Here is a 12,278-nt window from a genome sequence, read left to right as displayed (position 1 = left end):
CGCTGTAATAAAATAATTTTGGTGTGTTCTGTGTGATGTGACAATGGCACACACAAAGTTTGTTGTCATTATGTCAAAGCTTTGCAAAGATATAGCCTCAGACTCATTTTGGCACCATGCCTAAAATTTGTAACGGTGCTGTATGAAAATGGTTCCGTCAATCGACACGAAATGCATAACTTTTTGTCAGCACAGTCTGAAGATGATCTGACTCAATTTTGGTGAAAATCGGACAAACGTTTGAGGAGGAGTTAGAAAAAGTAGGTTTTTAACATAAATCAAAATGGCGGACAGAGAGTTCAGATTTCCTAAGAGAAAATTGGTATGTATGTTGTCAGGCATGACCCAAGGATATTTTGAGAGCAGTTTCATTACAATAGGTTGATGCAATCAAAAGTTATTAGTATTTTTGGAAATTTCATAATTAAAGGTTAATGAATGGCTTATTACTCTTAACCAATAGGTGGCGATGTTACCAAATTGATGTGGCGTGGTCAGTGTGAGGTGACAATGGCACATACAAAGTTTGGTGTAAATATGTCAAACCTTTGCAGAGATACAGCCCTCAGATGCAGTTTGGCATCTTTTCAGCAAATTCGTTGATGCGCTAAACGAAAACCGTTTCGTATATCAACACGAAATCCATACATTTTTTGCCAACTTGGTCTGAAGATGATCCGAGCCAAATTTGGTGAAAATTGGACTAACGGTCTAAGAGGAGTTCTAAAAAGTAGGTTTTCAACATGAATCAAAATGGTGGACAGGAAGTTCAGCCAATATTGGTAAAATTGGCATTGGTGTTCTCGACACGATACAAGGAATCTAGCAACATCAGTCTCATTGCAATAGGCTAATGTAAGCAAAAGTTATTAGCAGTTTTCTAAATTTCATTATAACTTTTGACCACAAAGTGGTGCTGCCCCCAAACTTTTTGAGTACCATCAGGGTACGGTGCCGAAGATGCATAGTTTTGCAATGATACGCTAATGCATCCGTAAAATACAGCATTTTAGAACATAATTAAATGGCCGACACCCAAAATGGCTGACGTGGGAAAACTGGGTATTATTCGACTCGGCATGATGCACCTAAAGATGCATCTAAAGAGACCAGTTCCCTCTCGAGCTTTCACGAGACATCACAGAGAAATTCTCCGTTATGGGAACTCCTTCCCTTCCAAACTTTCCTGAAGTCCTATTGGCTCACGCCAGTCCAAATGACTGGCCAATTGTCGCGAAGCATGCAAATCGCAAGCAAATACTGACAAGCTGAGAGGCAGTATAAAATGCGGTGCATGCGACAATTACGTCAGAATCTTCTCCTTCACTTTGCTGAACAACCTAGATTATGGCTCATAACTATTACAGCTCACAGTTGAGGTTCGTTCATCAGAGGGCGGTGCCTGTAGGGCCGCTTCTCTGCAGCGTTCAGGTGAGTATGACATTTTTCTTCAGATGAGTCCGTCTGCCCTCTATCAGTGGTGGACCTTAAGGACTCTGGTGATGAGCTCATGCCGACTAAATGTCCGCATTCCTCTCACCCATCGAACCTGCAGGACAGGACATCAGCCCGGCTTCTCACGTCCCCCTTCCATGGTAGAGCGGAGAGCAGAGTGCAGATACCGGAGCTAAGGGTGCCCATGTCGCCGCAGATGCCGCGCGGCCCACTGTCTAAGCATGCAGCCCCCGCCTCAGAGTGGCTGCCGCTTGGCTCCTCACTCATTCACACGATACCAGCCCCTCATCAGCGGCTGCCGTGTTTGGAAGACACTGCTCTCTTATTCACATGATACCAGCCCCCAACAGCGGTCTGCCGTGTGTAGAGGACACCCGCTCATTCACATGATACCAGTCCCACATCAGCGGCTACCGTGTTTGGAAGACACTGGTCTTTGATTCACACGGTACCAGCCCCGCATCAGCGGCTGCTGTGTGTAGAGGCAGTGAGTCACATTATGCCCCGGCACGCGAAGGCGAGGAGTCACCTGATGCCTCTGCGCAGAAAAGCACACGAAGGTGAGGAGTCACCTGATGCCCCTAAGCAGAAAAACGTTCGTTCCTACAAAGTTTTTCGAAGTGGTGTTCAACTAGGTCGTATAGCCTAGTCAGAGTCTGTAGTGACAAGTGCAGATGCTGCTGCAGCTCTGCACAGGGATCGGGCTCTGCTCGGCCCCGCCGCCCACACCGGTTGAAGAGCAGCAGACCACAAGATCAAGGTCTTCTTTGGCGCATGGCTCATCGCAGTGCAGGGTCGTCAGGCCCACGAGCGCTGCTGCCCCTCACCAGGAGCTGGATGTGTGGGGAAAAGTGTAAAGAGACCCAGGAAGAGGCACCACGGCCAGCGGGGGAGCCTGCAAGCTGTCTCAAATTGTTCAAATTGGTGTGATAGTGTATGTTCATTAAAATGCATACATTTGCGCAAAAGAGCTCTTTCCTCCTCACTCAGTCAATACAGCGCCGCTCGCCCCGCCTCAGAGCGGTACAGAGCCGCTGCCCACACGGGTTATAGCCGTGCAGCACTCGCCGGCACATCCAACGACCAAGCTGCTAAAGCCGCTATGTCAGTTCCTGAGCGCTGGAAAACTATTCCGAGAATCTCACGCTGGTTACTCGGTGTGATAGAGCGTGGGTACGCCCTTCAATTCAGACGCAGACCACCCTGTTTCAGCGGTGCGGTGCAGTCTCTTAACATTTTCTCGAAATGCCCTGGTCCTGAGACAAGAGCTGTGCAACCTGTTCGAAAAAGGAGCGATAGAACGAGTTCCGGTGAGCGAGCTGGAGAGGGGCTTTTACAGCCGCTATTTTGTGGTGCCACAAAAGAGATGGAGGACTCTGCCCGATTGTAGATCTCAGGCCCATCAACAGAGCGCTCTGCAAGTGTCTGTTCAGGATGATATTGCTGGAACGGATCCTGGCGCAAATTCGCCCTGGGGACTGGTTGCGTCTGTGGAATTAAAGGACGCGTACGTTCACATTCAGATAGCACCGCAGACGCCTTCTGAGGTTTGCTCTCGAGGGCACAGTGCACCAGTACCCTGTTCTTCTGTTTGGGCTGGCTTTGACCCCGCGCACTTTCTCGAAGTGCATGGACGCAGCTCTCTCCCCCCCTCAGAGCGAGCAGGATACGCGTTCTCAATTATTTGGATGACTGGCTGATCTTAGCTCAGTCACGGGACACGCCAGCCAGCCATTTAGACAAACTGCTTCGTCACTTGGAATTCTTGAGGCTATTTGTGGATATGTGTAAGAGCATTCTCGGCCCGAGTCAGTCTATAACGTTTCTGGGAGTGTGCTTCGACTAAAAGCGCTGGAGATGCACGCTCGCCTCTCTCGGGAGCGCTTGGCCGCCATTTTGTCTTCCCTGCGCCATTTCAGACTGGCCAGTTTACTACATGCGCCAGCTGCAGTTTTGGCTGAAATCTCGAGTCCAAGGAGAGTGGAGGTTGCACCCCGAGTCGGTTCGGATGATTGAACCCGCTATGGGAGAGCGGAGGTGGATCTGTTCACTACGAGCGAGAATGCGCATTGCCTGCTGTTCTTCTCCCTGTCTCACTCTCCGCTGAAGGGGGATGCGCTGACATCGCACTGGCCAGCAGCCAGGCTGTATGCATTTCCTCCAATCAGTAGACTGCCACTGGTGTTATGCAAGATCAGGGAGAAGGGGGCTTCGGTGATACCCATCGCCCAGAACTGGCCGAACCATCCTTGGTTCCCGGACCTGACAGAGCTGCTGGTGGCGCCGCCCTGGCCGATCACCGTTAGGAAGGATCTGCTATCTCAGGTGAGTGGCTCGGTCTGGCACCCGAACCCGGAGTTGTGGAGCCTTCATGTGGCTGCTTCGGGGATATCAGAGGAGCTGAGCACCCGGGCACCCTCTACAAGGCGTTTGTATGCTCTGAAATAGGGAGTGTTTGTGAAATGATGCCGTGATGTTCATATCGACCCGGCTGCTTGATCCGTGTCAGATGTTCTCTGTTTTCTACAATACAGGCTGGATAGTGGATCTCTACCATCAACACTGAAAGTCTATGTGGCCGCGATTGCCTCGTTTCGTTCCCCGCTGGGCAGGCAATCGATTGGTAGGCACACGCTGGTGGTGAGTTTTCTTAAGGGAGCGAGGAGATTGTATCCCCCGCGCCCGCCTTCAGCCCCGCCCTGGGACCTAGAGGTGGTGTTAAGAGCTCTTTCACAGCTACCACTCAAGCATTTAGTATCTGTTGATATGAAGGAGCTATCTCTCAAAAGTGCACTTCTTCTTGCCTTCGCTTCGGCTAAGCGCATAGGGTATTTACACGCATTTTCTGTGGACAGCGACTATTCGCTTCGGACTGTAGGGAGTGAAATTATTTCCTTTATGAAAATAACTCCTTGTGAAACCAAAACTTAGGAACCCTTACAATGCAAATGTCCGGCCACAAAACAATCTCTTCAATCAGCCTTTGATCTCTTTGTGAAGCCAAACACCCAGAAACCCTTACAATGCAAATGTCATGCCGCAAGACAATAAACTCTCTAATCAGACAAGAAGATCTGAGAGAAGACCATTTGATCATTGGTCCATTCACCCATCCTTCCCCCCTGGACTCATAGTACTGGTGACTGAAAGAACTCAAGTTGCTACTCTCACATAAATATTTACTATATCTTAAGAATTAATGATCTTAACCCTTTAATGTTTGGTATCATTTTAAAGATCTTGGTGCGATGGGTAAAATGGTCTCAATTTCACAGTAGTCACTTATATTATGGGAAATATTGGAAACTTAAGTTAACTTTGTGCTTCTGTTGTGGGGGCGGTCTCCTTTCAAAACCTGATAAACATTGCTCTACAGGTGTGACCATTTGGGGCACGAGAACAGCTCCTACTGAGGCTTCTCATCATCCATACACAGATCTAATCTGTTTTGGGGCAGAGAATAAATGTTTATGGGCCTTTTGTTCTGGTAGTATTTAAGGGAAAGTTGCAAATCAGTCAGGGCGATTTGTAGCCAGATCAGCCCGTAGTGTGGAGGGTATTTAATATGTTCCATACTATGTATCTTCTTCTTGAAGCCAGGTAAACATTTTATTCTTAGATTCATCTTTGAACAACTGATGTTATGTATTTTCTTATTTTTGAATTGGCTTCTTATTGTTTTATTATGTAATTTGCAAGATACGTTTACCTGACTAATAATAAATTGTTATATTTGATTTATTCTGATCTCTTCTGAAATCATTTTTTCTAGTAGATTAATGATAGGGGTATTTCCACAAATCTGCGTTCAGGACAGATCACACCAAAGCACTAATGGATGAACCATGGGGAGCACCATGAAGGAGACTTTGGATTTCTGACTGTCGCTGGCTTAACACGGTGTAGCTCTCGTGGTTATAGGAAAATTACACTTTTTGTTATGAGTATGCAGGCGCAGCTCACTTAAAGGTATTATAACACTCTGCACCCTCTGAGTAAGTTCAGAATTGACGAGTTTGTGTCCGTGGATTCACAAAAAAATCGGCCGAAGTGTAATTCCTATGCGATACCTGGTCCCTAATGAACGAATAATTGAAAGTATGGGATTTTCGGAATAATCAAATACCTAAATTAATGCACAATCGATATCTGTGATCAGTTTAATTATAAATATTGTCTAAATTTAATGATCACTTGAAATTGGAGTGAGATCAAGCACGGAGTTAGACTAAAGTTGAAACTAGATCCTGATAAATTCAGAAGCGCAAGTAAAAGACCAAACATGCATTAAACCTTCGACCAGGCCGCTGGATTCCGTTGTTTGGACTAGCGGGTGGATCCTTACAGGACCCGGTGACTGTGGCGTCACTCTCCGGCCGAGACCGGACTACGTGCCTAAATCACTATCTACCCACTTCAGAACTCAGACTGTTTCGCTGTCTGCCCTGTCTTCTGAGTCATCGTCCTCACATGATGCGCACGCTCAGATTTCGGTGTGATTTGAGGATTTACATCGTCCGTTCGGCCAGCTTTCGGCAATCTGACTAGCTTTTCGTGTGCTACGTTGGTTGTGCGAAAGGCCGGGCCGTATCAAAACAGGGGCTTTCCCACTGGATTGTGGACGCTATCACGGCTGCTTGTACGAGCCAAGGTTTGGAATGCCCCTTTCACATTAGGGCCCACTCAACAAGGGCTATCGCCGCCTCCTGGGCATGGTCGAGAGGTATGTCTATTCAGGAAACTATATGCTTTGCAGCCGGCTGGTCTTTTTAGAATACCTTCGGCAGGTTTTACAAGCTGGACATTCAGTCCTTGGCCTCCTAAGTGCCATCGGTGAGTGACTGATTCATGTTTATGCTACCTCTATTCATGTGAGTTTGCTGCCTCGCACAGTAAATACTCTGCGTAGCCCTTTATGCTATTGTTGTCTGCCCTGTACTCAGTGCAGCTCTAGTTATTCAATGTCTAATTCGCTTGGTGTACCATCATAATGTTATGTGTTTTCTGCTGCTTAAGTTATCTCTATGCAGCGCCTCACAATGCTGTGTTGTTTTGCTTCTGCCCTGTTTCTCAGCACAGCATACGTTATTACTGACCAGATATGCAAATTTCATATACCTGGGATTTAGACGTTCATTGGCTTACCGCCACCTATCAGCTGCGAGCCCGCCTAACAAGCGTCGCTATTGGTGGGAATTGTGTGTGTGTTCTATCTTCGCTGAGTGGGTAACTTGTACAGGCTGCTCGTAGCCTCTCTCACGGCGGGATTGATCGTTTCCATAACGGAGAATTTCTCCGTGATGTCTCGTGAAAGCATGAGAGGGAACGTCTCCGGTTACTATCGTAACCTCGGTTCCCTGAGAGCTCGACCAGCTAAGCAACGTTCAGTATCCGATTCTGAATTAATTGTCGCGTGCACCGCATTTTATACTGCCTCTCAGCTTGTCAGTATTTGCATGCGATTTGCATACTTCGCGACAATTGGCCAGTCATTTGGACTGGCGTGAGCCAATAGGACTTCAGGAAAAGTTGGAAGGGAAGGAGTTCCCATAACGGAGAATTTCTCCGTGATGTCTCATTCCCACTCTCAGGGAACCAAGGTTACGATAGTAACCGGAGACATTTTGTGATTTTTGGCCAAACCATTCAGAAGTTATTAGCAAAAATATGCATTTTTCATATCTCCTGACCACTAGGGGGCACAGCGCCGAAACACTGCAGGTAGTCTCAGGTCATGTTTTTCATAACACACCAAGATTGGTCTCAATATGCCAAACTGTTGCGAAGATATAGCCTCACATCCATTTTTGCATGCTTTTCGTAGAATTTGTTTGTGCGCTATTCGAGAACGGTTTGACTAATCAACTTGAATTCCATAACTTTTTGCCAGCATGGTCTGAAGATGATCTGGTTCAAATTTTGTGACAATCGGTGCAACGGCCTAGGACGAGTTCGAAAAAGTAGGTTTTTACGAACAATTAAAAATAGCAAAAAAACTAAACCTTACAAGTTTTGAATTTTGTCGTCTTACAAGTTTTGGTGTCCATTCGACTCGGTATGAGCCAAGGAATTAGAGGGAAAAATAATTTTACTTCTGTGGCTTACGGTTCAAAAGTTATTAGCATAAACATGAGTGCAACTTTGGACAAGTGGTAGCGCTACAGAGTTTGAGTTAGAAACTCCAAATTTGCTATGGTTAATGTTGGGACTGTCCTCTATCTGTGTGCCAAATTTCACAACTTTCCCGCAAGCGGTTCTATGGGCTGCCATAGACTTTCCAGTGGAAGAAAAAAAGAACGCTAACGATTACAATAGGTGCCTACGCACCTTCGGTGCTTGGCCCCTAATGACTGACAAGACCATGCAGGAGTATTTGCTGCTCAACAGATCCTGAGCTCATTGAAAAATATCTGATCTTGTAAGATGTGCTCCCTTTACACAGAGTGTGTGTGATCGCGAAATCGAAAGTGAAAGTAAACAGCGCAAACGATCATTCAAAAATATTTAAATACACCGCATACAGATAGCGGCTCCCTGATGCGCCATAATTATATACAATATTAGAATGTTTAAAGGAGTGGACACGAAAATCGCGGGAGCGAAACACATGTTGTGGGAGCAGGCGGCAATGGTCAGAAATTCAGCGGGAGCGGGATTAACAAAACAACCGAATCCTGGACATTTTGGGCGATTATGAAATACTGGCCGGACGGATTTTTGCAAAAAGAGGACATGTCCGGGTGAAAGAGGACGTATGGTCACCCTATTTAAGCGTCATTAAATGTGCATTGTGATCAAGCAGTACTCCAAATAAAGTTTAATTCTGAATTTTATATCAGGAATTCTTGAGCGATAAATCAGTTAACAGATTTAAACTAAGTATGAAATAAATGTTGGCCTATTTTAAATATAATACTTTTTACTATGGTTATTGTGTGCTTCAAAATAGGATATGCACTTATTGTGTTGATCTGAACTCTCATAACCACCTCATGTCAATCTTGGAGGTTACATCAGAATCCACTCACACACAGTCCCTTGTGTTTCCATTATGAGTCTCATTAAATATTTACTATTTGTCTGTGTGTTTGTACAAATGTGGTCTCTGAGGGTTTGAGATGTGGCGTTAGTGTCTACCTGAGGTGGATTCTTTAGGCCACAGGGAGAAGAGAACCTTATGTTTGGCACATGTTGTTATTGAGTGTGCTGTGTAAACATCAAAGTATTAAATAATCATCACATCTTCAGGGGGCGTTCTAAGAAGTTGATGTGTAGTGACATTTTTTTTTCCAAAAGATAAACATGATCTATTCAAAGACTTGAAATAAACCCTTTTTTCTTCTTCACTATTTAAAAAAACACACATGATCATGCTATGAATATAGCTATTCTTACGTATGGAACATTCTACTAAAGCCAACAGAAGGAAAAAAATAAACAGTTATAATGTTATAAATGTTAAGTAGAACTTCAGTGGAGCTGTCATATAAGTTGCAGAATTTAGGCCAAAATATTCACCCATAGCATTTTATGTATCCTAAATGCACAAAATTAATTATATTTTCACACTTTTTGAGGGTTTCTCATCACATGTCTCATGTTTAATCTTGACTGCACTGTTATCTAGTTCAGCAAATTCTGAAAAACTTTACTATTGACATATTTAGTCGAGGTGGAAATGGCATCACAGCTGAGAGACAAATTACTGTCCTTTACCAAAAAGTAGTATACTTCAAGTTTATTTTATTAAGTATACTTAAGTGAAGTTCAAGTATATTTTTAAGTATACTTAATGTAGTAAGTATACAAATATCAGTGTACTAGTATGCTTGTAAGTGTACTATTTCAATACTCCTTGGAACTAAATTGGCCCACTTTCTAGTATATAAAAGTATACCTTTAACTCGGAAGTTTTCTTTAAATGAACTTTACATCATACTTTACGTATACTACTATGTCTATGGAAGCAGAATAATGACAATAGTTTTTGAAACATAAAGCATGCTGAATTCCACAAATCGAAAAAAAAAGATGCATTGCAATTAACAGTACTTGCATTTTAATGCCTTGTATTTCCAGGGCTTGCATTTTTAGGTCCTGAAATTTAACATAGTTGTTTATTTAAGCTGTGAATATTTCAATTCAAAATATTTCACACACATTTTCATAATTAAAAATTCAACAATTCATATTCACCTTCCAGAATTCACTTCCAAAATATTCAATTTGTTTAAAAATACGATGTATAATATTCGACAGGCAAATTTCGGTCATTTTTTTGAACTCATTTTTTATGTCGATATAAAGTGGTTGCTTACTGTTAAAACTAATCGTGGTATTGATATGTTTGTAGGACTGTCGACTCTATAGATCAGTGGTAAGGGAAAGCAACTTCTGACCTCATTTGCATGCCTGTATATAGTTCGCATAATCTTCAATAAAGTGTATTCTGAGATCTGAGGTCTTATATCACTGTATTAGTTCACTGAGGCAGGTTACACGTCGTTGGGGAATCCTGGAGTGTGATGTATGAGGGGAACCCCAGTATTACAGCACAGTGTCACACAAGCCATGATACAAAGTTACAGAAACTAAACAACCGAAAGCAATATATGTTTTCCTCAGATGTAATGTTAGTTCTGTACTTCAGTGTTGGGTAAAAGAGCATTATAATCTGCTTTGTGCTAGAGAAAGTTGCTTGCATGTAGGCTACGGGAAACAGCGAAGATGTTGAATTAAACATACACACAATCAGCATTTCTACATGTTTATACTGGCCCCCGATAATCAATACTTCTACTTGGCGCTTGCTCCATTTCTGCAAATCAGTTTTTGTAAATGAATGACTTGATCCACATATGGCCTTCATCAACAGCGGCTTGCGCCACCTGCTGGTGAGCGGCTGACATCAGCTGGAGATCATGCATCGGTGCTCTACTGCTATTCCTGCGGCTCACGGATGTGCAACGCTGAATTTTCTGCCGAATTTTAACCAATGAATTTGTGGCAGCGAATTTGGAAAGTGAAATAAAATGACCGAAATTTGCCTGTCGAATATTATACATCGTATTTTTAAACAGACTGAATATTTTGGAAGTGAATTCTGGAAGGTAAACATGAATTGTTGAATTTTTAATTATGAAAATGTGTGTGAAATAGTTTGAATTGAAATATTCACAGCTTAAATAAACAACTATGTTAAATTTCAGGACCTAAAAATGCAAGCCAAAATTTGTATATATTTTGTTATATGAATATCTGAACATACAAAACATCCAAAGAAAGAACAGGGTATCTGCTTGTAAACAAAAAACAAACAAAAAAATATTCTAGCTTCATGCATTCTTTTTTTAAACACTTGAATGTGGGTAAGTTTCATAAATAAAAAATTTATTCTTATTGAATAATCCATTTTATTCCAAAACGTTACACTGTTTTGATTCTGTTTTATGTCAGATGACCGTGTTAGATTACATGTGGAAGTATCTGTTGTTTCTTTTTCTTCTTCACTTGTGTTTTTTTGTGTGGAAATTCTGTAAAGAAGATGAGTGCTAGCGCCCCCTACAATGAAAACACGGATTTAAGTATAGCTCAAATATATTTAGACTTTTTCTAAGTAGAAGTCAAGTATACTTAAATGTCATTTTAAGTATTTCTGAGAAATACATAAAGCCAATTTCTGAGAAGTACATAAAAAGTAAACTAAAAGTATACTTTCCTATTTTTCGTTTAAAAAAAGTATACTAATTGCACACTTTAATAAACTTCTTTTTCGTAAGGGTGTATGTCATTAAGTCATTTTTACACTTTTTTTTAAAAGAAAGGTTTATGTTTTCATAAATTGTTACAATGATTATGCATTTGTTTAGATTATCATAATTTATGCTAATATTTTAGTGATTTTTATGATCACGTTATATGGGTTTTTAAATTTTAACACTAAAGTCTCAGAGAAAAACGAAATTCCATACATAAAAGGCATTTAAAAAGTAGCAAAAATAACTGATTAGCATTACTAAAAATTTCAATTCTGCTTTAATGTCACTTCCACATAGTAAGAAAATAACCAACCAACCAACAAACAAACAAAAAGCAATGCATTCTAACAACTTTCAAGTGCTTGTTACACATTGAAATGTATAAATATGTTTTGTAGAAAGGGAAGGAAAGGTGTTTCCATTTTTGAAAGGCAAGCCTATTATGTAACATACAATATTAGTATTAGGACATACACAGTGTTTGGGAGTAACTAGTTACATGTAACAGAATTATGTTATTTAATTAGGCTACAAAATAAATGTAACTAATAATCTGTTACAGTTACTGAGAAAAAATGTGTAATTAAACCACAGTTACTTATGAAAGTGTTAACGATTTTCACACACATACAGATTTGATTGATTTCTTTACAAAATTGCATTGACTGCTCTAAAATATGAAACACCAATGTTTCAGGAGTTTAGGACACAGAATAGGACACATGTATATCTGATAACTGTTTTATTTCTTATTTGGGTTTATGTATATGCTTTATTTTTTAAATTAGCTGTTTTTTTCCAAGGCATATACAAGGCATTGCCAGTGTTTCCTGTCATATCAAAGCAAAGATTTGATTTCAAAAACAGTATCATAGCTATAAAATATCTTATGATTTAAAATCTGTATTTAACTTCAGAATGATCTCAAAGTAAAAAGAGGTCCTAAAGTGGTGGCTTTGCTTTAAAATTAAATTATTATAATCTTAATTAAAGTGAATAAAGGATTTTGAGAAGTCTGACTGTAAACAGTGTTGAGTACTACTGTAAGGTTAACCCTGCCTGCTT

This window comes from Onychostoma macrolepis, chromosome 21 (assembly GCF_012432095.1).
Source record: "Onychostoma macrolepis isolate SWU-2019 chromosome 21, ASM1243209v1, whole genome shotgun sequence".
NCBI classification, from domain to species: Eukaryota; Metazoa; Chordata; class Actinopteri; order Cypriniformes; family Cyprinidae; genus Onychostoma; species Onychostoma macrolepis.
This window is presented reverse-complemented; position numbering follows the sequence as displayed.